The sequence below is a fragment of the Ischnura elegans genome, chromosome 5 (assembly GCF_921293095.1).
Source record: "Ischnura elegans chromosome 5, ioIscEleg1.1, whole genome shotgun sequence".
Classification (NCBI taxonomy): Eukaryota; Metazoa; Arthropoda; class Insecta; order Odonata; family Coenagrionidae; genus Ischnura; species Ischnura elegans.
The window spans coordinates 109,712,848-109,736,745 of record NC_060250.1 but is presented as its reverse complement, the minus strand read 5'-3'; the positions used below and the strand labels follow the sequence as shown (position 1 = coordinate 109,736,745).

Here is a 23,898-nt window from a genome sequence, read left to right as displayed (position 1 = left end):
TTCTGACAAGATAGAACGAATCACATAAGCAAATTGTGCCTGTTTCGTGTTAGCTCCTTTGAATTTCACTCTCACCAAAAAGGATAAACGTTAAGAATTAAAACGCTTAATTGATCTAATTGAAACCAACTAGTGGTTTCTACCAGCGTATGGCAAGGAGTCCCAAATTTGATGAATAACACGAATCAATGTCCACGGAATATTCCGATTCAAGAGGAGAATTCTCGGCCTTTCTCGATGATTCTCCGAGTCTCCAAGCGATCGAAAGACAACGTCGGCCGAATACGATAAACATGAAGTCACAGGGGTTGGAGAGACTAGAGACGAGACGAAAGGGAAGGAAATGGAGGGGATGAGGATCGAGGCAGAATGACTGGCGAAAATGAAGAAAAACGGAGGAAAAAACATTTTCCTAGAACTTCACTCGAATTCAGAAGATTCTGATTAGATTGCAAGTCAAGCTGGAATTTCTCTAACTTTCGGACATTTACAGGTGATTCCATAAGGTCGACCGTCGTTATCTGGCGGCTTTTTATAGTACTCATATGGTATGTTTCACTCAATAAATATAGGGAATGGAAAAAAGGAGGGAGAAAAAACAGAGAGTAAGATATAAGGAAGTAATTTAAATCAGATGACGAGAGATAGATTCAGATAATAAATACCGAAGAAAAACCTTATCGATAAAAGGGAAATAAATAAATGGATGCCAATTACAATTACAACATACTATCAAAGAAACGAGATCACTGAGATGATTGAAGGAAAACGTTTTCACTCTAGAGAATTGCGACGGCTTGACGCGTAAAGTCAGAAATATGTCGTGTCGAGGGAAGAAGGTACGAAGGTAACAGGGAGAATAAGTAACAGATGTGGGAATGCATGCGAGTCTTACGACATTAAAAAATGAGGAAAAGAAATTTTAGCATTAAAATTACTATGAGAGAAGAAAAATAAATTAGAAGAAAGGAAGAAATAATATATTGAGAACATCCGGGATGATGAGGGAAGAAAGATAAGCAGAAAAGAAGGAAAAGAAAATATATCTGGATTATTAGCTTTGTTGCATAACAAATAGGAGGGAAAGAAAATAATTGAAAAGTGAAGGAATAAATTGAGAAGAGAGAAGAAGAGAGTAGAAAAAGAAGTTTATAGAAAGGTATGTTGAATAGCTTCATTATCTTAAGACAGATCCTTAAGATATAGGCAAGACGGAAAAGAAAGAACGAGGAAGATGAAGTGAGAAGTGAGGGAAGAGAGATTAAAAAATTAGAAATACTGTTTTTTTTAAGCAAGAAACAGAGAGGGGAAAACTCGGAGGAGAGAGAAGAAAGAAGAAGACGCATACAGGAAAAGAACTAACGAAGAAGACAGGAGTAAGAAGAGAGAAAGATATAATATGCGCACTTTTGAGAATAAAACATAAGGTGAAGAAAAGGAGTTGGGAGGAGATATACATGGAAAAAATTGAGAGCATCTGGTAGAGTAAAGAGAGAGCAAAGAAGAACGTTTAAAAAACACTGAAGAAGATAAGAATTAGAAGAGAATAGATGAATAAATGCGAACAATGTAAACAAAAAATATAGTTGGGGAGAGAGGAAGAAGCAATATTTTGAGAACAGCAGGGAAGACGTAAGTGGATAGAGGAACTAGGAAGAAGGAAGAGAAACAAAGAGGAAGACTGTATTGTAAGAAATGGAATAATTGAGGAATATGCATGGCAAAAAGGGAAAATATGGAAAGAGGGAGAAGGAGTTCACAAGAGGGAAGATTAGAGTAGAAAGAGGACCAAGGACGAAGGATGAGATAATGTGAGGAAGATAAGGAGTGGACAGGGGCAGAAGAGTAAGATGAAGAAACGCAGAATATGAGTTTTGTGCATAAGAAAGTGGAGAGGAGAGAAAGGGTTGGGGCGAGATGAAGGATAATGTTCAGGGAGCGGGGGAGAGTCTTTGCGGCGCGGATTGCAAAGGGTGTGGGGATGCGAAGGGGTGCGAGGGGGAAGAAAGAAAGAGAGAAGGATGAGGGGGCGGTAAAGGCGGGAGAGTGGTTTGGTCGGAGGCGGGGGGGAGGGAGAGAGAGGGGAGGAGGGCGGCGGAAGATTCTCGAACCCAGGGCGCAGGCGTAATGGCGAAAGTCCTTCTTTTCCCTCGCGGTCCCTCCCCCTCCCTCCTGCGCCCCCCGCCAGCCTCCTCCTCCGCCTCGCCAGGGCTCCACCTCAACCGCCAGAGCCCGCCACCCGTCAAACCCCACCCCCACGCCCCCCCTCCCCCTTTACACCGCACCACCACCCGCCTCCCTCGACGAGCGATTTGTTTTGATTACGACTGGAGGCCTCCCCTTTTCGATGAATAATGGATGTGTATTGCAATAGCAAAAAGGGAGGGAGGGGGGAGGTTAGGAAGGGGAGTGGAGTGGGGGAGGGGAATGAGAGAGGAAAGGCAGGGGAGGGGGTGGAGTGGAGAGGGGGGGGGGGGAGAGAAAAGGGGGTTTAGGAATTGAGAGGGAAGGGTTGTGTTTTAGGAGGGGATGTGTAGAGGGGGGTGGGAGGGTTAGGTGAGGACGTGGAGAGATTAAGCACAGGGTGGAGAAGGAAACGAAGGAGGAGGACGATGAGAAGGAGAGAGAAACTGACAGAAAAAGAAATAGACGAGAGGATGTTAAGGAAGCGATGGGAAGTGCAGAGGATTGGGAATAAAGCGGAGGAAGCATGGGAGTAGGTTGTGATGATAAAATTGTGGTTAGATTGGGCAAAGTAGAGAGGAAAAGAAGACAGAAAAGAGAAGAGGGATCAAAACACACGAAAACGAAGATAAGAAAGGGTTAAAAAAAAGAAAGGATAAGAAGGTTGAGGACATGGCGATGAAAGTTTATAAGTAGATAATGGACTTATGTAGTATTTTTATAGTATTTAGTATTTTAAGTCAAATGGTTTTAGGGCTTGGGAGGAAATTTTTTCGTGCTTAGGGTTGAGATATCAAGGATATATGGTGAAAGAGAGAAGTAAAAATAGTGAAAGGCATACGAGACACAACAAAGAGATTACAATGTGAGGCACACAAGAAGGTAAAATAGTCAATAAAATAGTCAAAAACAGTATAGGAACTAACAAAAGATTTAGTTTTCGAAGGGAATGCTAGGAAGTTAGTTAACGAGGAAGACAGATCGTGCAGAGATTGGGTAAGGTACAGGGGACTACGGAGGAGATGAGGAAAATGACATGGAGAAAAATGAAACTCCTCATGTGAAGATTGCAGGAAGAATGAAAAATGATTGGGCCAAAGATGAAAAGTATTGAAGTAGTAGTTTAGAAAGTAAGAGGGAAAATGATGATAAGAGAGTTTGATGTGGGAAAAATGTAGGAAGAAAGAAAAAGAGAATAATAGGAACTGAGGACAGTAAGATAAGGCAAAGAAAGGGAGAAAGAGAAAGTAGGAGAGTAGTTGAGAGGGATTTAAGTACGGTTGGGAAAGAAGAAAGCGGAGAAGATAGAAAGTTGGAGAGGGAAAAGAAAGAGAAACATAAATAGCTGACGAAGAATAACAGGAATGTTCAACAGACCGAATAGACATAAAAAGAGGAAATAATAAAGTGGAAGAGTAGCCAAGAGGGATTTGAGAACGAATGCGAAGGAAGCGAGTAGAGAAAAGAGAGGAAGTAGGAAAAAGAAATGGAAGAGAAAACTATAAACCAAAGATAAAGAGAGAAGGAGAGAATCAAGCGAAAATGTCGACAAGCAGTCGAGGGGGTAATGTGATGGGCTGACGGGGCACTGGATATGAAGCATTGAAGAACGGAGGTACATGAGAAAGCAAGCTCGAATGGCGAAGGGTTAAAGGAGGAGGAGCGGAGAATGTACACGGCGCAAGGGAAATGGAGTGAACGCTGGAGTACTTTGGAGGACCCTCCGAAGGATACTTCAATTTTTAAACGCATCCTCATGTAAAATGCCCGATCGCAAACGGATAGGGAATAGGAGAAACCTTTTAGCAAAGATATGCAGCGGAGGGAAAGCCATAACCGATTGAACGCAGGTATGCCTCCAAAGCGTAAATCATATACGGACATGAGATGCGGGGCGACAGATAGGGAAAAGCATAGTCAACGGCATACTGCCTTAACTCACAGCCCCGACGGCGAACTTGACAAGAACAGAAACGGAACGAAAGGAGACAAAAGATAGGGGAGACTAGATGAATCAAAGACCAAAACAGAGTAAAATAGGACCAAAAGGAATGAAGAAAAAAGGATAAATCATCGTTAGATATGGGTTTCTGTGAGTAAGAAATTCACATGCCATTCAAATATCGGATGGTAAGGAACAAACAAGAGGGATATACAAAGTGAAAACTAAGTCTGACATGAAATGATGGGTGAGCATTGAGAACTGCGATAAAAAGAAATGAACAGGGACGTAGAGTTACACAGTAAAAACTTGGAGCATAAAGGAATGGGGTATAAATGTGAAGGTAAATTTCGAATTCATGAATGATTAACAGAGGAAATCTGAGGAGAACAAATGTGTAAAGGGTCGGGAGTAGGTTCAGAAAGATAACAAGGTTTAAGCCAAAATATAATCTATAGTGTACAGTAACAGACATAAACGAATTCTCAGAGGGTTAGGATATCATTCATTTGGAATTAATCAATTAAAAGCCAAGTTTTCCCCGATACAAACAATTTGAGGGTATTTTTTTAAGTTTTATTAAATATAAGCATTACTCAAACGATGAAAATATGAAAAAGAGGGAGGCTGTGAAAGAGTAGAATTTCATTTTCACTGGAAATTTGGCGCAACGTATGTTTTAAAAACTTCATTGTGCCTGATAAGTGATATTATAACTAATTTATTTACACGATCAATGAAAATTTCCTCGATCCCTGAAAGATAGCCGAAGAAAATTTGTTTTAAATTCAATGTATTTTACATTCAGACAAGCAATCTCTTATAGAACGAGAGTTACTCTCGACCGAACACGAGGCTACCATCTAACCACATCAAATAATGGCAGGCATTTCAACACCCATCCATTACCTCCAGAGCCCTTGTGAATAGGCACCGTGCCTAAATTTCTGCTCACTAATTATGCACCAAGGCACCCGTACACGCACGCCGCCACAAAAATAATTCCGCTTCCCTTTTAATCATTAATTATTAGAGCATCCAATAGCCTGCACGAGAAACGTGAGCCCTCTCTCTCTCCATTCAAAAGGCAGGAGGAAGGGCGGGCGCTATTCCCGTTTCGGGCGGGTAACTACATCGCTTGAGCTCCGGAGCGTTTAGATGCGATTTTGTTTTCGACGGGGCGCATCCGCCGAGGCTTCCCAAAGATGTCCATTTCCATGCGAGACCAGGAGGAGGTCGGGCGGGAGGGTAGATAGACAGAGGAAGTGTAGATCGCAATGGGAGGGGGAGGAGGAAGGCCTTGGTGACGGTGTTAGTGGTGCCTGGCATGGCGTCGAAAGGTGTAGGTGAATTTGGTGCGGGGGGGGGAGAAGGGGTTTTGGTGACGTGGTGCGGGTGGGTGGGAGGGAAGAGGAGGTGGGGTGGGCATTAGGGGGGGGGAGTCGACGAAGGGGGGGGGCAAAGGGGATCAGGAGAAGGAAGGAGTAGATGGCTCGGATTGAGTGCTTACTGGAGTGGGCGACGGCAGTACTGGACGTTATTAAGGGATGCGCAGATTCCGACCAATGAGAATGGAGATAGGGCAAAGAGAGAGAGACGGAAGACAGGACATTGAACACGCGAGAGAGAGAGAAGAGATATATATCTATGCTGCTTGCCGTGGCTGCTGCCAAGCCTTTATGTTTAAGCTTTCGGGACCAACGCCGGCAACCATAATCGACTAAGGGCACGGGGAAAATGTCGATAAGCGAATCAATGGTGTAGTCTCTTGCCCCTGGGCACCTACGTAGAAAACAGGCTATCCGAAGCCATCCATCCTGGGGGTCGTTTTGATGACACGCTGCAGATGCAGTCCGGCCAAACGGCGGACTTTTTAACCACCACCCCGATGTTCTTTTTTTTCGTATTCGGTATTGCGCATTATTTGCGGATGGGGAAAATATTAGTCTGGACGGAATTTTTCCTAAGTTCATGAGACCCAAATGGAACCGAAGGGTATGATGGAACTCGGAAACCCACAGTTGGAAAGAATTCGTTTGCGTTTACAATTTCGGAGAATGAAATGTTGGGGACTCAAAACTCGCTCAGGTAGATGAAGGATTGATAGGCCCACAAAGAAACGCAAAATAGCTCGAAGCTCGAGGCTCAAAAACGTTTTTAAAATATAAAATCATGAAATAACAAAAAGAGGATAACAATTGGTGAACATAGCAACGACTTTGAAAAGCGGAATAATTGGAGAATCAAATTTTATCTAGGAAATCTGGTAAAATACTAATAATGCAACCAAGAAGAATAGTATCAACAGTGGAAGCTTAAAGAAGACTGCAATAAACTTTTACATTATAAACTTCTAGGATATTTAGGAAATTTCAAGTAAAATCAGTTTCAAAAATAATATCGATGGAAACTAAGCTAATTAAATTTGGCTAAAGAGCCTTAATGAAAGAAAAATGCATGGGAAGGTGGCCAAAAAATTAAATCATAATTTCACATAACTCCGGAAAACAAAATCGTTACCTTAATGCGGTATTAAGTTAAACATCATTAGGGAAGAGAATAAAAGTACGATGCCACGAACTACAAGAATAACCTAATTTCTATCACACAGAATATAGCCCAAAAGCAGTGAATGAGGTACTGAAGTTGAATAACCGACACTTTTCCTAATAAAATGAGAAAATTATGGTGAAAAAATACTATCAGTGTAGCATTTGCCAAAAAATATACACCGTAGAATATGTCGACATTAATGATAAGCATTCTTGTATAATATGAATAAGAAACAATTGAGTCTATGAGTTGGCAAGGGGGCACTTACGATAAAATAAAAAGGGATTAATACATAATATACGAGGACAGAATTTTACATTCGTTTCAAAAAACCTTTTTTAGCCCATAAAGGAGTGGAAACTCTCAGCGAAGTACAGAGACCACAACGTGGCCATGGGAAAAAATTTAGAAACAAATTCAACGGAGAAAAAGGATGATAAAAGAGAGCGTAATGCAGTGAGCGAAAATATCGAGCACTGAAACAAATTTCAAATCCAAAAACAATCTGTCATACAAACGCAGGTAACAAAACTTTCGTACGGAATAAAATACAAGATTCAATTGAATAAGATTCAAAATGGAACAAATCAGCACAAAATTTATATCCAGATATAAAATAAATATATTAAATGAAAAGTAACATTTAAAACATACGGGACTGCTAGCTACAAAATTACCACACTACTACTAATTGCCACAAAATAGGGAAAATTTCATAATCAGATATAAGAAAAAAGCATATATACGTAAGAGGATCTATAAATAAACGATAAATGAATAGGACAGAATTGATAAGATGAAAACTTGGAATCTGATCTGAATGTATTTGTTTATAATAACTCGTACATCTATGACTATTCAATGCAAAGCTTACAGCAGGGAATCGAATTAAAATTTTTAAGATGACCTCTTACAAATGGCGAGACAAGATATTTTTGAGTGAGGACTGAATAAATTATCAAATTAAATTACCTTCTTTTGAAGGACGAGGGAGGTAATCTCATGAGGCAAGCCTTCCTGTGGTGTCCATAAAAACACCATGGAACACAATGGTGATAGTGAAAAGCCTGAAAAGGAAACGTTGAAATAAGGCATCTTAGAGTATACGAAAACCGAAAAAAATCAAAATGACCTTAGTAAATGAAGTAGATACGAAAACGTTTGCCTTACACAATATATATTTGTAATTCAAGTAAATGCATATGAAATAGGCCCCGAAATAATGCGTAGAGGACTAGATGAAGCTATGAATATTAAACGCAATTGTAGCTAATAGCTGTTTAAATTTATGCGAAAGGTATCACGGACTTATCATTTCTTCTAAGTTTCATTTTATGTCAAACCAATCACTAATTTTTCTCATGGTTTATCCCAAAAATGCTATGATGTGGCTACCATAACAAAAAACCGCAAAAAGTTACTGCAAGCATCAAATTTACATACTGAAAATTTTAAGGACAAAAAATACTTCAGATTTCGAAAAAGTTTGAGGTTGTATTGGACAGAATTGGGATAAATAAGCCAAATGGTCAGGTAACAGAAAAAGGCAAATTCTAATGATTAAAACAGGAGCCAATATCCATGTCCATTTTACAATTCAAAACCCAAGGTGTCTCGAACGAAGAATACTTCTCTGCTTCAACAATTCAATTTCCAATCCATTCAGCTCTGCTAAAAGTCAAGTAGCGAAAATCAGGTCTAAATGGACAAATTCATCTTTTGAACACTTGCGACAGAATGTATGATACGGCAGAATAAATTCAAATTAGCAAACTAAGTTTCTTTTTCAAGGAAAATATTTCCAATGGTAACAGTTTGAAAAAGAGGTGTTGAAAGATGGAATATATTTCACTGATGCCGGCCAATGAATGCATTGAAATGCCAGACAAATCATTATGTAGACTATTAACAAAGCTGGTTCCACTAAAAAATCCACGAGGGGCTTTCAATATAGCACGTACATGCTAGCGGTCGCACTTTCCTCATTTCATCAGTAAGGCCTGTTTGCGCACGCTTACATACCACTTCATCCGACAGCAAACACTGCATTTGAGCAAAGCAATTTCACACATCACTTGAGAGTCACACGTATTTTCCATCACGTCACAGCATACTCGGCAAAAGTCATACTGCAGCACGTCCGCACTGTTTGCTGAAAACTGAGAGATTTGCCAACGCGGTTACTTCGACGATGCTGATTTTCACCCACACACACGAGGTAAATTTGCAAAAATAAGTGTTGGACGTGAAAGCTTTTAATAAGGATAAGTGCTAAGGGAAACACAAACGCCGGTTCCCACCTGTGTCTGCCGTTAGACATCTTAGGGACAGGCTAAAATATGACAAGATAACAATAATTCATCCAGATTGAGTTCTGCCAGGCTGCAAGCGAGAATGACGACCTGCAAAACGACCAGCGCCGTCGAATCCATGAAGCTTAAGCACTACTACATATTTATTAATAATGTTCGCCGTTGGTCCATAAAATATTCACGGTACGTAAGGCTCAGCAAAAGAAGCAGTGATATGAAATGTGATCATAAGCTGGTGAAATTCCAATGCAACATCAAACTGTTTTTGATGGCAATTTTATTTTTCTCTGAAGTAAATGCACGAAGAATGAGCGCTTATTGAGTGAACTATCTTTCAAGCTTCACTGAAAACTAAGCAGCATTCGCTCACTTATACGGTATTCACCCGTGCAAAAATACAGGTCTTGGATAAACCCAAAGTTCAACTTTTCAACTGATAACTATAAGGTCCCTCTTCAAAAGAAAAAATATTCTTAATACTGAAAACCCCAAAGATTCCCGTTATTTCCCAAGGTCCGCAACTCTTTCATTGAGCTCAAACTCACTTCCTCAACGAATTTTCCCAAAGAGGATTCACATTTAGAAAGCAACCCTAAAATGAAGTTCAAATAGGATTTATGAAATTTTTTATAACTTTATTTTACCCTAAACTTCATTGCATTATAACGTTTCTTTCTTTAATACAATGACTGGACCGTCCCCAAATCATCTTCCCTCTCGTTCCATTGTCCATCCACAACATTCTTCCCTCGTCAACAGTATCCACTCTCACTTACCTTATCCAAACTTTTATGCACTTCTTCACTCAGTTCATGTTTTTTATCCGCGTTTGCCATATCGAGAACTTCCGCATTCCACCATTTATAATCCTGTTTCCACTTCCCCATTTCCATTCGTACCAACACCAAACTCGGGACTTCTACAGCCGCTTTACATCCTCCACGACCAATTTACAAACACAGCATTCCAATAGAGACTGTCGGGACAATATTATCCCATCAGATCACGAAACCTAATAAAATTAGTCAAAAAAATGGGGAAATTCATCAAACAATTAGCATGTCTGCTTCTAATAAATGTATATGCATGAAATAATAACACTTCTGGCATTTTCAACGATAAAATCATTTTCCAATCAAGGCAACCATGAGATAGGTAGAGATATGACCGTAAGGAGTGACTGATTAGCAAATGTTTCCATGCCAAGGTGAGGGGAAGAGCCTGATACTCTTAAAGTATGTATAGTAAAACGCAGTTGATACATATTTACAAATGCACCAAAAGTTTTCGATTGTCGTAATTTACATTGAAACACCACCACAATGCGTCTAACACTGCTCTTTTCGTATATTGGGATAACGCCCTTAAGCGAATTATGATTACAATCAAATGTTGTTTTTGTGCATTATTTGCTCCAACATCTTGAACGTTAATAAGAAAGATATAGCCATAGAAATTTTCCAAACTTATAAGTGGAGTACTACTGCTAGTAAATTAGTAATTTTCCACACTTTTAAGAGGGGAAAATTATTACGGCTAGGCTGAATTATACATTTTGTAATGTACATAGGGAACATTCCAGAATCAGATTGGTTATCGACGAGTTTAGTACGTAGAGATTTATAGTAACAAGAGAGAAACAGCCGTAGTGATTCTCCACACTTATAGGTGCATGTATGCCTGTGTTACCATGATTTTCTACAAAGTAAACACGTCCAAAATCGATCTGATTCTTGAAAGTTCCCCACGTAAATTGCATAATGTATAAAGCACTAATATAAATACCAATTTAGTAGCACTAAACCAGTTAGTTCATCCAGCGTTATAAATATCGAATTTCAATAAAAGCATTTGTGAGGCGCGATTTCACACTTTTTAAGCTAAAGCCAATCCATTGACTGTAGAGAATACCAAAAAATTATATCCTTGATACGCCGCAACCATCATTTCCCTTCGCTTAATGATCTTGTCATCCTACAAATAAGTCATATGAAAAACCCATTAATAACTTCAAAAAAGATATTGCATAGCAGTTTTCGGTATAGTAATTACAATAATCGGTCAGTATTATCACTAACATTCCAATACGGTATCCTCACTTATTTCAAGACTTCACGCAGAGAATGGGAAACTAAACACAGGTGATTCTGGCCCAATGTTACTACTTTTCAGTTCAAATCCATCTTAGTTTATATTTTTCAATCAACCACTGATATTCACTCTTAGATAACTGCAGCGTTAAAATTTCACGAATGAAAAGACATATACCCCTCCCCATAAGGAAAAATGAATACTTTTGATCAGGATAATATTGCCCTTACGCTTAGGTAACTAAGAACAAACTCATTTCAGCTAATACTAAGACATTTTACAAACATATTGTGTAACGTGCACATTTTTATATGACTAAAACCAAAAAGTGTATAAACACAAGGAATTTAATGAAAAATTCATTCAAGATAAGGAGCTGCAAGATACTATGAGAGGAGGGCAAGTTGGTTTTGTTTCTTTATCCCTAACCATTAAACTACCTCTTCTGGTAATTAATGACAGTGGAGAGGAATGAATATATCGTAAATGTGATTTTACCGTAGCGAATAAATAACCAAAACTGAAAACTGGGAGCCTATTCTAGACCAAAACACTGAACTATAGGAGGACATAAATTTGGGATAAACGAAACTTTTTTCAAAACTTTTTGTCCAGAAAAACCTCGCTTCTTAGCTAGGACGAGACTACAGCCAAAATAATTAAAATTCTAATATATAAACTTTTAAAAAAAATTGTGAATGTAGAAGAACCATTTTTCGACCTGAAAGTTTGAGAAGTTAAAAAACAAGAGTTTGTTCCGAAGATAAAACAAGAAGTGCCGGTAAATAATGGATCACAAAAAGACTCGTTACACAAAATTTGCCTATTTTGTGTGGCAATTTTAAGAAAACTACCTAAATAAACATGCAAGCATCTCCAAAAGCAATTAATACAAAAGATTTTACCATATTTTATACTCTGGACAAATGAAGGATGCAATTAAAAGCATGGAAAAGAATTCAGCACGTGCCTTGTTAGCAGAATAACAAAACCTGTAAGACGTTCATCCAAAAAACATAAAGATCACATAAAAAGAGTAAATCAATTTGCATGATTCGCATGCGGAGACAAATGCGCGAGAAATACTCCGTAACGTTCTCAGGCTTTAAACAGTCTCTGGAACTGTAAAATAAGATGTAACGCAAAATACGTATCCAAATATGCGTCACAGGCTACGTTTTCAAGAATCCAGACGATTTCACGCACGAGCATCAACTGAGATAACAAATGAAAAGGACAAGAATGGCTCCCTTCCATCAAAACAAAAAACGACCATCGCATTCGACGCATATATCATATCGGTGTACCGCTGAAACAACCCGCTGACACCGATTGACTTCGCCGAACCGCTTCCGTAGTTTCCTGACATTATACTAAACGGAGTGACAACCGGAGAGGAAACAACAACAATGAAAGCAAGGCGTAAACATTTTTATAAACAAAAAACTATTTTCAAAAAGTTTTATTTCAATAGGAGGAGGAGAGAAAGACGCAATTCGGTTGGTATGTTTACGCAAAATGACTGGAAACGAGGAAATAAAAAAAGCGAAGAACGCCATGCTCACACATACATACAAACGCTGGGCAACCGCAGCTGTAAAAATTCCGAAGACTTTTTGAGATGCGCCGATACGCCGATCCATTATCGCGGCGAAATATTCAAAAGTAATTCGCCGCGGTCGAAATGGACTGACTGGACGAGCGGACGAAATAAAAATTTGCGACAGTTAATAAATTCTAGCCGCGCGGGTGACGTCGGAAAACCGCTCGGACGAGAAAAAAAACAAACTTCGGTGTTGAGAGTGGGGTAAAACTCATGGACCCCCCCCCCCCACTCTCTCTCGATTGGTCTCGCGATGCAAAATACAAAACGCCTCACCGCTTCCGTTCATCCAACATCCGAGTCGATCTCTCGCGTGACAAAGTTCGAGGTTGTAATAACACCACAGAGTTTTCCTTAAATAACAGCCCGGACCAATAGCGACCTCATCCGGTTCGATTCTCGAAACAAATCCACGCGGGGACGTTATGCATTCGGCGGACGATTAGCATAGCGCGGCCCGAGTCATCTATATACACGGGCGCGCTCGAAAAACAACGTGCCTACTCGCCTGTGAAGGTGCCACACAACGAAAGTCGGTCCGCGAGGAGATTCAGTGAGCGCGGGCCGCGGGTGATGTGGAAAAAATGAAGGATATCCTGGGGATCCTTCGAGGTGGATTTTGAATGCAGAAAACGGCCCATTGATATTGTCACAGGATTCGTTCCATTGGGATGAAACCAAGTGATTGGTACAGTGCAATTGCTAACGGCGATAATATTTATTTTACTTTCTGCAAACATTTGGAATTTAAATGAGGAAAAAAATAAACTGCTTCCAGTCTTCCGAAATGCAAATTGCAAATCATCACCAGTATGAATGCACCCACATGCACGCAAAAATAGACTTGAACAAATAAAATAGACACGAATGGAACGAAAGCCTATTAAAATCCACTCGCGCAAAGCGAAATGGTCGCCAGAGGGAACAAGTAGCACGGAGAAATCGGTGAACTCTCAGTACACTCTCAAGGTAGATAAAAAAACTACGACAATTTCACCTTCAAGTGTATTTATATGCCTTCACGACTTATGATATTACGACGGACAGGTAATAAAAATATCTGAAGAATAAGGTCTACTAATGCAGGGATAAGTAGGTATCATACTTACTTGAAAACCAACGTCACATTTTTTTAATCAAAGCAGTGCCATCCTGAGCATAATTCATGATCTGCATCAACGAAATATGAACAGGATATAATATGAATGCATACACTCAGAAATTGAAATTATAATTTTGAAAGGGCATTTTTACAAATTGATTCTGTGCATAATAAAAAATTCAGCTAAGTTAATTAACCAAAATAGAATAAAAATAGGACTAATAAAAATTTCAGCTAAGTTAATTAACCAAAATAGGAAAGTGATAAGATAATTCTTAGTGACCCAACAGCAAAACATTTCTTTCAATAAGATGAAGCGTTAATACATTAAAATTCGATTAAAACGAATAAAAATGTCCACCTTTAAATCAAAGATTAATCATCAGAACTTCCTTCAAACAACTTGATAAGAGCGAATTCAATAGGCCTAATGATGAAGACAAAGCTATTAAACAAGTTTTGTCAAGATATGAATAAATTACGGACAGAACAATATCAAAAAATATTTACTTAATTCTACATGGTAAGAGGCAAGAACATTGAAATCATGGCGACAAAATCCTTAATGAAAATGCACACATTGTCGCCGTTTTAAACAAATGTAGAAAATTACTAACCTTACGCAAATTGAGCCGACAAGAGGCAGTAATGTGATCCACAAATACGCTCGGCTAAGGAATAGCATTGAAGGGGTATTTAATGCATTGATTCTGAGCAAAAACTGATTTAAGTATGATAATAAACTTAGACAGCAAAGTGCCAAGCTAAAACCCTGCGAGTCGACTGCAAAAATTTTTTCCCGATAAAATGAGCATCGGACCCTTTTAATTCGATGATGGATATTTCATTTGGAAATCAAAGATTCCTCACCGGAGTTCATTTCTGCGCAAACAGTCGAGGGGATGCATGAACATTTTAAATAAGACGACAAAATCCTTATTAGAATGCATTCGTAGTCTCCATAAAAAAATAAGTAGACAATTATACCGGCTGCAAATCGCGTCTTGTCAAGAGGCGAAAGAGAGCGATCCGCTTTCACGTGCGGCTGAGCGGCGCCCATTTCTTAGCGGCACGTGAGTGTTTGGATTCCCGCCTTGCGTGTGGGCTCCGCGAGCTTCCCTTAAGACGATTTCCAGTGTCAAGCGTCTCCGACGGCAACGCTGCCACCCTTACCTCAACCCCCCACCTTGCCGATTGCGGACCGTACTTAATAGTGCCTCGTCATCGCACTTCATTTCTCATAGCCATCAAATCCTTCCCTCGACAAAATTTAATCCGCTACACGATATGCACGTACAATTGAGACCCTCTCGGGTGGGGAAGAGGGAATATTCTAACCACTTTTATCCGGGAGGGAAATACTCAGAGCCTCAACGCCAACATACTTCAAGCGACTCCGAATGAGGAGAGGAGCGACCAGGAGGAAAAGCTTTTAATCGATTCACCCACACAATGGGAGAGATTCCGCCCTTCTTATGCCCTTGTCCTCAAGGAACCCGGCCTCCTGCTGGCGCCCTCTCTGCGAATCACGATTTAAAATCAATCGAATAATCCGTTTACTTGAATTAATTTTGGCACGAGTTGATGAGACGAAGTAGAGCAATGAATCGTCCTCAGTAACTGAATAATTCAATAAGAGAAACAAAATTTGAGGAGAACAAATATTAATTTTGATCGAAACATTCTATTCGGAGAACTTCGAACTAAATAGTCGACAAACTTGTTTTCCTGATTGGTTTTTGATAAAAATTCTGAGAGTGAAAAGAGAATTCAGAGTTTTCCAAAGCCCGAGGAACTTCATGTGTGCTCTTAAGATTTGTGTGAAAAAAATACATATAAGAGAAAAATAGACAATTTACAGAATTGTACAGACATATTCACGCAACCTTTATCATTCTGGGGATAAATAGGGATAGGGAACATAATAAGTTTCACCATGATGCTGTTTTCAGCTCATTCCTAAAAGAAAGAGGGAGCAAAAATCTCAATACCAGAAAAATATGTTGTGAGAGGAAATGCGTAGAAAATGTAAACTATCTATTCTTTCAATGTAGGCTGCAACTTTTTCATTATTGGTATTTGCGACTCAATTAGGTTAATTTGATAAGAATCGATGAAGCGGGCAAACTTATTCCGATTCAAGATGTCAACATAATAACCACTTTTCGTCTCTTCCGTTTTTAACGCTTCCAATGCATTAAGTGAAGATCTCTTGGTATGCCTATAGATGAAGACAGAGTGAAATGATGGTAAGTTCACATTTGATAGCTCAAGAAACGGTTTAAATAATTAAAAGAATGGACTATGAGTCGACGGGTCATTTCTGCGAAAGATCGAGGGAATCGAATGATAATGATGAGACTCTTTACTGTTCGAGGTTTCGAGCTGCAAATGAACTCGCTACGATTGTGATCTTAGTCTCTTTGTTCCGGCAAACGAACTCGTAGAACAAAACTCAACACTTCAGTCACTGACAGCTGGTGAAGTCCATTCCCGCTCCAGCCTTACAGCCACGCGATCAGGCAAAAACCGAAGGGGTATACATGCATTAGAATGACTAATTCCTGATAAAACCAACTATTCAACTCCAATTTTCCGCCAACATTCAGTTCTCATAAATACCACTAGTTGAGAAAAACGAGAGCTAAAAAAAATTCTGCGATTTTTTACAAAGCCAATTGACCGCCTACATGGTGATAGCAAAATAATAATGTTGATAATTGATTTTCATTCAACATAGATCTTTATAAGGTGGGAAAAATATCATAAAACCAGATTACTATGAATACGAGCATGTCCTTTGCAAGTATGCTAAAGGAAATTAAAACTGAAAGGCCGATACCCAAATGGGCCTTAGTAATTAGAAAGTTAAGTTTTCCAGTTTGTTCACATATCACATGGTTCGTTGATGATGATTCTTAACCCGTTACGGCGGGCGTGACAGTTTGCATGCTTATGTTCACTCGCGATGGCTTAAAATATATTGCGAAATGGTATTTTAAAAAAACGCAGGCATAGAGTTTGGATGTTTCCCTCGGTCTCAATCGAATTAGCGAGAATTTCCATTGTAATATCGAGTGGCGAGCAGAAACAAAAAAGAAGCGGGCCCGTACTCTTCATACTTCAAGATAAGACATTGGCAACGCGAGCAAACCGAAATAGAGCTTCTTTTCTCCCTTAGACACTCAGACAGACGCCAAACGTCTCCAATGCGTTGCAATAATCCCTCCCAAGTTTCTCTCCACACAACACGATCAGGCTTACCACCCTTTCCATAACCAACCCTTTAACACCCTCAATCCATTCGCTTCCCCCCACCATTTCCCACCCTCCTCCTCTTGGCTGAACCAAGGGCTCTGAGAAAAACGCATTAACTCATGAAGCACATTACCTCTCATGCCTCGACTTATTTTCACCTCTCAATGTGCCCGCGCCGTCGAAATTTCTGAGGGAAACGCATTAAAATGCTCATAAAAATCCTACAAAGTAGTTTAAGTATAACAAGGCTGGAGGAGGTTTTGGCCGATCTCCTAGCTGGCGTTATATTTCTTGCACTTCACGCATTTCTTCACCTCTGAGATGATGTGATTGGGCAGAAAGAGCATATTTTCCCAGAACTTTCTACACTCCACGCTTTCTACGGTATTACAAAAACGAATTCATGATTGCGAGTCAATTCCAATTGCATCAATGCGATAACTTTTATATCTATTTGATTTATCTAGATTAAAGACAACAAGGCTAATTCATTCCATACAGTAAAATAATATTTTTTGATATCATACCATGCTACAAAATGGCCTAGCCGTCGGCGAACCATAATTATCAATTCTACTACTACATCATACTTACTGCCGTAAGTAGCACTAATCACAGTTGCGAAACCTTACTCAAGTTGTACTAGAACTCAAAATTCAATCGAGATTCTGATAAATCTACAAACATGGGTTTTGGGGCGGCGAGGAAGAATTTCTGTAATAAAGGCTTAGATTATGCAGAAATATTGCCAGTTCTTGGTGATATATAGTTAAAGGAGAAATTGGAGCGAACACAATTACCAAATGGTATCACATAATATGATACTATGAGGTAGTATTCAAATTACGCCTTTGCTAAATGCTTTTACGATGGAAATGAGATGAAAAATCCCGACTCTTGTCGGCAGGCTTAGTGTGTGGGAAGGGGAAAAGCGCATTGTGTAGAAGTAGCGCGAAAAATTAATGTTTACGAGAATAAATTGCATTCTCATACAAAAGAGACATCCCACCAGTTAGAAATATTCCACCTGTATCTCCTTTGTTGGATGCATCACATGTTTTTTGTAATATATTCACAAACAGTTTCGCACTTCGGAACTTATTTTTTCAGCTTCAAAACGATTGTTTGAATGCATTCTACGCCCAAGGTTCGGTTTTTTTCCTGAGCCCGTTGCCATTTTGTGTTTCTGAGAATGTGAAATTTTGCGTACGCGACAGAGAAACACCTACAACCGTGCGGACTATTTAGATAGAGTGCAGCTGTCAACTGCTCAAGCCTACATAAAAGCTTTCAATGAGGCAAATGGAACACGCAATAATACCAAACAAACGAAATTTCTATTTTTTCGGTAGACTGATATCGCTACAACACTGCTATCTCTAGTCTTATATTCTCTATCACAAATAAGACATTTCTTACGGTAAATTTCGGGAAAAAAATTACCCAAATTTGAAGTTTTTCTTATGAACATATTTTACCGATGTCTATCTATGAATTTTCTGGCACTGCAAGCAAAAATAAGAAGCATTAATCCATTTTTTCACTATTTTTGTCTCATTCTGCCTGGAATGATACTTTTACAGGTTATACGATAAACCACCTTGAATCATCAGTGCCTACTTAATTCTTCGAAAGAAATGTATATTTTCATTTTTAAATTTGTATGTATAGGTGGATACTAATCAAATTGAAATTATTCCGAAAGAATTTGTTTTGTGTAATATATATATTATGAATTCTTAAAAATGATAAGAATATAATTTAAGTACATATAATAAGAAACCACCCGGTCACCTCGACATCGAAATTTGCGCACTTGGACCTATTCATACTGGGGCTCTACAGAACATTTGAAGCACATCAAAAAGCAAAATCCTTAAATTCTAATGTTAGACATTTCCTCATTTGAAATACTTGGTAGTTGACCTTGCTGTGAGGTACTTACCAGCATTAGAGGCCGTTCGCGGACTATAGCGATCAACATTCCATTGGTATGAGTTCACTGCACTGGCAAATTGGAATGCTGATTGCCGTTCCACATAAAATGCCAAGAAATCGAGCATCTGACCATCTTGGGAAAGACCTCGAGAGATGTGCTCCATTAAAATGCATAGGCAATCGCGCAACTTTTTTCTCTTCTCATTTTAGTTAAATGAGATAACGACAAGGAAGATAAACTACTAGGACTCAGAACGAAATATTTTTTACCTTACATGCACTATCCTCATATTCGTTTTTGTGTCTTTTCCCATAGAATTCTCATTATTACATGGCAGACGCCATGTTCGGAAGTCAACTTACGCCTTGTGCGCTTTGGACGGTGAAATTCCATTGTTTTGGGTTCAATGTTAGCCACTATCCAAGAAAAAGGGTGAAATCTTTTTTATGCCACTTTCTGTGAGGGAGATGATATATATTAATTCCGAAAATAATAACATTTCTATCATGAAAGTGATATTTAGCGATTAAATTTTAGAAATGATGTTTTGGAATCACTTATTGATACTCATTTAGTTCAAAGTTTAGATACTATTAAAGAAGCAGTAAGCATTATGTCATCGATTACTGAAAACTGCATAGGTAAGCTACCATAAAGAATATTGACAGGTCAAACGTTTCGTTAGTTACTCTAATTTTACCAGGTGATAATTTCATTGGTGCCACTTTTCATCAATAGCAGTGAAATTAGCTTTTTGCTAACAGGTTTATTTTTTGACGACGCCTTTTCATCAACTGCAGTGTTATAAAATTTTAATATCCAAGGTGATACTTAAATGTTATCACTCCAGAGATGGAAATTAAGAATTTAACGGATTCTCCCTGAGCTAATATCTTTAAGGGAGTGTGAGTAAAGTCTAACTTTGTCCCACCCGCCATGTATACTATACGTTGATACCTAATTGACATAATTTTATACTTAATGGTTAATCTGGATTTTTAGAATTAGCGTAGTCGGTGAATGAGAAGCTTTGTATGGCCGCCTAAAAATTTATAAGTAATATTGATGATACGAAATTAATAATTTTAGACTTGAAAATGGCATATGATGCTGCTGGAGTAACTATCGGTGGTTAGCAATGATAACATTTCGTGACTACCACAATTTATTTAAAAAATACCCGACCCCCTTCCCCTCCCTGCTTAACCAATCCCAGCCCTTAGCCCCCCTTATAATAACCCTTAACATATATAAACATGTCTTCACCATATTTTCATTGTGTTTATGCACTTGACAATGGTATGATAGCCGAAACCGGTTGTAATTATTAAAAAATAAATTGTGGAAGTCACGAAATATTATCATTGCTAATATGGAGCCCCTCCCCTACGTACAAGCTTTTAGTTTCGATTGAACTATCGATGGGTTTCACTTTTGCTTGATCTTCTACCTTCTTTCTAAGATACATGACTTCTTCGGGAAAATGGGCAAAACTCGAATGTAAGGACAGTGCCTTTTGAGGTGTAAAATGTTTCGCTCGAATCCCTAGAATTTTATCTAACTTGTTCCTTCCCTTTCATCCAACAAAAATGAGATGAGAAAAAATTCAACGTTGCCCATTAGATCTTACATAAATCTTTCTCAATCCTCTACCCGTCTCCCACATCCTTCCATCCTTCGAGTGGACACTCATGATTCTCCACTAGTCGGCTGTGGGCAACCCCCAAACCTGCCCACAACTTCAAACTCCTAATCACCCAACATGCCGTTCCCAACGCCTCCTTCCCCGCGCGACAAACCCTCACCACTCCCGTCCTCCCACCGTCCACTTCACGGGCGCGTTGGCCCTGTCAATCTCCTCTCCTTTCTTCCATCCCCTCCTACATCTCCAGCTGCCACTAATTCTCCCGTCCTCCCTACCACCACTCCAACGGCTCTTCATCAATTGTTCGGCCAACATGATGCTTAATCACTCTGATGAAATGTCCCTTCAAAATTATCAATCCCCAAAATGAATACGCTACTAATTCCAATTCCTTGATAAAAAGGACAAAGATTAAATGAGCATTTTGAAATAAAAAAATTCCATCACCAAGTAATCTCTCTCCACTCAGTCCCTCAGAATTTCTCGCAGAAACAAGAGAGGCGAATTCATTTATTTTTTATCACTATAGCATTCATATATATAGCATAGCTACACTTATGAGTTATGGATATTAGTAAAACAATAAAATTATGCATGCGTACGTCATACGCTGAGTTGGGGAAATGCCACAGATTTCTAAAACTAAAGTGCAATAAACTATAATATAGAGTAAGTAAGATACACCATTAACCCTCAAATGTTGATTACATTGCGTTCAATTTTAATATTTTCGTGGAAAATCTTACAAAAACTGTTTCTTTTTATCAGTCAATAGGACAGAACGATGGAAGCTAAAATAACAACATAACCCTTTCGGAAGCGGAATTCAAGTTCTTTCATTTAATAATAACAGAAATTATCTACTGGTTAATGAAGTATAATATGGAAGCCAGCAAAACAAAGTTACCCTTCACACTTGCATTCATTAGTCTCTGAGTTAACTTCCTTTTTCAGCTCACAATACGGCCCACCGGTACTTCTCTTCATCATATATATGAACCTGCTCTCATTCGCCCTCATATAAATTTATAAAGCATCCTTCCTTTTACGTAATTTTTCAGAACCCTATCTCCCTCCAAGACAATATTATCCACATAATCAGCACTTTATTGATCTTTTAAGGTATACATATAGTGTATAATTCCCACACACATGTCCAGCACATCTTTGTCGTTTTTGTCACTTTCCATCTCATGTTCTTAATTAATATTCAACAATCAGATCGCCTGTTAGAAGAATCCTTCAAAAACTTTTTGTCAAAATTTTAATTCATCACTGTGATAAAATGTGAAGAACGAATTCAAATTATCCCATAAAAATAATCCAGGCCCAGACTATCCTCGCATTTCATTGACCTCAAAGTATGTCTTTTCTCAGATATTTAGTGAATTCCTCCATTATTATCTTCGATCACAGCAGTTGTGACAAAATTTAATTATATAAGCAAGCATAAATTTATCAAATGAAGAAAAACCCAGGGAGAAACATGAAGCGAACTTCATTGGGTAATTCTACTTTAGAATGTTCAGTAAAGCCCCTATCCCCATCCTTACAGAAAATGTGAAAATATCCCACAACTACGTCGAACCCATCGAAATTTTCTCGCTTTCCCAGTCCACAAAAATATTAGGGACAAGATAAAGGCGATGAAATCAGAAAAATCAATTCAATATCCTGAGAAAAAGTGACGAGTGCACATACTACGAATTACGAGTTCACCCTAATAGTATATTTACTACGAATATAATAAGCATTATGGAAGGTCTTCCATACCTCCGAATGATTCCAGACGCAGCCAACCCGAACACGCAGTATGTGAGCACAATAGCACGACTGTGCCCCACCTACCGGTTCTGTTATAAACACTATAAAAACCCCACCGGGTGCGTTGTGGCCTCGCGGCGAACACCACCGAACAAAGAACATAAAAAAGAAGAGGCCCGCGAGGCGCAACACGCCCGTGCCGAAAAACCAAGCGATGGACCCTGCTGGCCCTTATCACGCCATTCGGGCCCGCGGAGGCACACGTGCGCAACGAAAAGGCTAATTCATTCGCCGATGCTACCAAACCGCCCAGCGCGCAATGACTCATATCACAAATAAAAGCTTCAAACGACAGCGTCTCCGGAAAAAGGAACGGTGATGAAACGGTCAGCGCCTAGGAAGGATTAATTACAATGAATTCTACGGATTCAGGCGAAATATATTGGAAATATTACATATTGAAATTAAATATAACTGACCATTCCCAAAATTATTTCAATGAGTGCAATGCATTTCACCCCAAAAAAAGCCATCATTTGGTACAAGACCAAGTACCATCCCATGGCTATTTGCTGCACCAGATGATGGCTCTGTGAGCCAGAACGCGTATTACGCATATAAACTGGGGCAAAGTTCAATTACATTTTATTTTAATATCACTTTTAATGATCTATTGGCCGCAGAACCCTGCCCACACACACAGTTAACAAAGTTTCCGAGTAGGCTCTTCAGTGGACCTGAGGAAGCCAACTGGAACGTTGGCGAAATATTGTCCTACAAAATGGATAAACGCGGAAGAATACCCGGAAAAATCACTAAATATCACACAGTTGACAGCTTAACTCGAAACGCCAACAACAACTATGTCAGAAAAATCCCTCCCTTTTTCAGCAACGTCAATAATAAATAATGCTTGAATTAGAAAAAATTAACAAAATTCCTTACAGTATTCACGCAATACTACCGTGAATAAGCAAGCGTTTGGACATTACTCAATTATTTCCACAATCAGTGTGCTGAGCTAGAATAGAAAGGATTTCTTCTTGTTATACGTAAATCACAGACATATTATTCCGCTAACTGGACTGAAAGGCAACATATATTTATCATTTACGCACATCCTTTCATATACCTGTCAATTTACCACAATGCAGATGGAAAAATTCAATATACGTCAAAATATTCAGATAATTTTAAATATTAATTAGACAAAAACATTGATTCTATTAAAAGGCCTAGAGAGTAATCAGGCATAATATTTGAACGGTAAAAAGGCGAAGGTAAACTCTACGATCGAAAATCTATGAAACATAGAAAAGCCGATTCTATTCAGAAAACAGAAATTCAGAAAATTAGAATTCAATCTCTGTAAACATTATCAAGGTACTATCCATAAGCAAGCATTATACTGAGAGACAATTAAATACCATCTCTAAACAAATTGGGGAAGCCACAGCAATGGAGAAAAGCATTTCCTTATTTTGCGACACTGGTCTACCGGCGAG

General features: G+C 38.9%; 1 protein-coding gene across 1 annotated transcript in view; it reads right to left on the bottom strand.

Annotated features, from left to right (window-relative positions):
• The window catches only part of LOC124159763 (protein bric-a-brac 2-like), a 779,585-nt gene that overhangs the window by 642,757 nt on the left and 112,930 nt on the right, over window positions 1-23,898 (bottom strand). The window contains exon 4 of the mRNA XM_046535677.1: window positions 7,652-7,746. The gene's annotated coding sequence lies outside the window, so the exon portion shown is untranslated. The remainder of the gene's footprint in view (window positions 1-7,651; window positions 7,747-23,898) is intronic.